The sequence below is a fragment of the Volvox carteri genome (assembly GCF_000143455.1).
Source record: "Volvox carteri f. nagariensis unplaced genomic scaffold VOLCAscaffold_14, whole genome shotgun sequence".
Taxonomy (NCBI): domain Eukaryota; kingdom Viridiplantae; phylum Chlorophyta; class Chlorophyceae; order Chlamydomonadales; family Volvocaceae; genus Volvox; species Volvox carteri.
In genome coordinates, this window is record NW_003307557.1 from 989,608 (window position 1) to 992,107 (window position 2,500).

Sequence of the window (2,500 nt, forward strand, 5' to 3'; positions counted from 1 at the left end):
GGAGGAGGGAAGGGGGGAGAGAGAGAGACACACACACAGGAGAGTTGCTGTTCCACAGCGTTTGGAGCCTTTTTTCGGGCCTGGGAAGGAAGTGAAGTGAAGAGAGTGTGAAAAGAGTGTGAAGATGTTTCGTGCTTAGTTTAGGGTTTTGGAGTTTGTGTCTTTCTGTGTGTGTCAGAGGAGGTGGAGGAGTCGTTTCAGTGGGACAAGTCCCTGAGTTGTTGACCACTAGCAGTGGCAAAATCTTGGTGATCAGAGGCGCGGAGAGGGAAGGGCCCGCCGCCGCAAGGACCCTCTATGACCCCAATTGGGATTGACGATGTCGGGAAAGTTAGAATGCGTGGGGCATCGGATCTCAACGATTCGGTTTCGGAGAGTTCCTCGCTGATATACGCATGAAGGCTGGACGACCTCTTTCTATCGCCTGTACTCCGCCTTTGCCACCACCACCACCATCACCACCATGCCCATGGTCCATGGTGTTGCTGCACGTGATATGTCTGGCGGGATAGCAGGGGGGTATCAATCGTACACAGCGGTTGGCTGCCGCCGAATGGAGGTAAAGGGCGCAACGTCTTGTCAGTGGATGTATAAGGGGGGTGGCATTTCATGCCTGTTGTTCTGTCTGTCTGCTTGTCAGTCCGTGTGGGCTTCGTTGGGGGCTTGGGCGGTGGAAGGTGGTTGGTTGGATGGACGGGGGTTGAGGATGCCTGAAAGCGTCGAGCGACCGCGGAAACCGTCTTTTAGGATGGATTTCCCGTTCGGTGCCTTTTGTTATTTGCGTCGTTGAGAGGGCACATGAGTAGACTGGCAGCACTGACGCGCCCGATGCTGTTCCTGCTGCTGCTGTCGCGAAGGTTTACTTCAATAATTATTTTGTACTGCATATTGTTTGTTAAGATGCTGTAAATATTTTGTTTTGTTCACTGCAAGCACCATGTGACGGGTCGGTTGGCTGGTCTGGGAGTTCAAGGCATCAACGGCTGGCAATGCGAGGAGATGTGGGATTCTTATCTCGATCTCGGTTTGCATTATTATTACATGTTTCCGTTCGTTTTCCTACATGTTTTGAGCTGTGGAATATCACTGTCCAACCTTAAGCTGAGGATGTTGTAGGCTTACGGTAGGCTTCTAGAAGCCGATCGCGATCTGCATCAGAAACAAGTACGTCATGACACTCTGGTACAGCAGTAGGGCTGGCGTCATTCATTCCCGAGTAAGCAACTTAATCCTGTTTGCCTCTTCCCTTGCCCTCCCCAAAATTCGTCCCAGCTGCATAACCAGTCCCTCCTCTACGAGCTGTGTCGTCTTGTCATTTCCTGTCCCTGGGCCGCCTGCGCCCTCCTCGGTCGTCTCCTTTAATGTACCTCCACTCCGCGACCCCAAACCTCCGCCACCCGGTCTTCCCAAAGGAGAGGTAACGTTCTTGGCGCCATCGCCCTTCGCTGCGTCGCTCATCACGCTCCACCCGAACCCAGTTTACCGTAAGCGCCCCCCATTTTCCCAAACACGGAGTATTCATAACAAACGCTGCATGCGGTTACCCCGTTCGGCCTGCGCTGCGCCATATAGCTACGTACATGCGCACACGCGTACATCACCCTCGACCCTGCACTGCCAGGTTAAGTGGTGGTGGGTCCAACCTTAACCTTAACTCGTCATCGTCAAACCAACCTGACCGCGTTCTTCGTTCGACCGGTAACTCAGGACAGCGAATCCTAACCGTTAAGCTTGCCAAAGGCATATGACCACAACTTACAACATCATCATCGTCATCATCATCATCATCACTGCTGCTGCCGCTTACCCCATCTGTTAAGGGCACCGTCAGTGCTGCCATTCAACTAGTTGAACTCTACAACTGTGTCACCACCAGCGCTGAGGTGAGCGCCAGGTGAGACATAGCCAGGTAGGGGTGATACAACCCCTAGCAACAGGTCCTTTGCCCCTCCGGTGATGTGGGACCGCTGGGCCATCCACCGTGTGGGGCAGCACAACCAGGTGTAAATAAAAGACGCACTGACAGGTAGACGGACCGACAGACAGGCCAGAGTATTTTAGCTAGCGGTGCCGCCGCGCACAAGGAAGACAGCGAGACGACGACCGGAAGCGGCTCTTGGCGGGGAGCAGAGCAGGCCAACCAACCACCCCCCAAAGGGTTTCAAGGCCTTCGCAGTACGGGTGTCGTACAACACCAACAACACAGATCACCATGCAAGGCCGTTCACGTTCTCTTCTGAACCCCTGAGCACATCCCTAACATCTACAAACACATATAATACGGCATGCATTGCAACTTTATAATGGAGTGTTTGAATTTTGCTGATTTCTTTAGGCTCCCGATATCAGAGTGCCACAGGTGCACTGGCAGGTAAAGCCCCCTACCCCTCCTCCTCCTTCGCGTATCCCCCCTCTGACAACCATTCGCATTCCCAACCCCATGGCAATGGCAATGGCAATGGCGGGTTGGCGAAACAGGGCAATGCACCTCAGCCACCTG

At 53.6% G+C, this 2,500-nt stretch overlaps 1 protein-coding gene across 1 annotated transcript in view; it reads right to left on the minus strand.

Annotated features, from left to right (window-relative positions):
• Positions 1-2,500, minus strand: part of VOLCADRAFT_89824 (uncharacterized protein) — a gene marked incomplete at both ends in the record, with an annotated part of 35,308 nt that overhangs the window by 749 nt on the left and 32,059 nt on the right. The gene's annotated exons all lie outside the window — the stretch shown is intronic.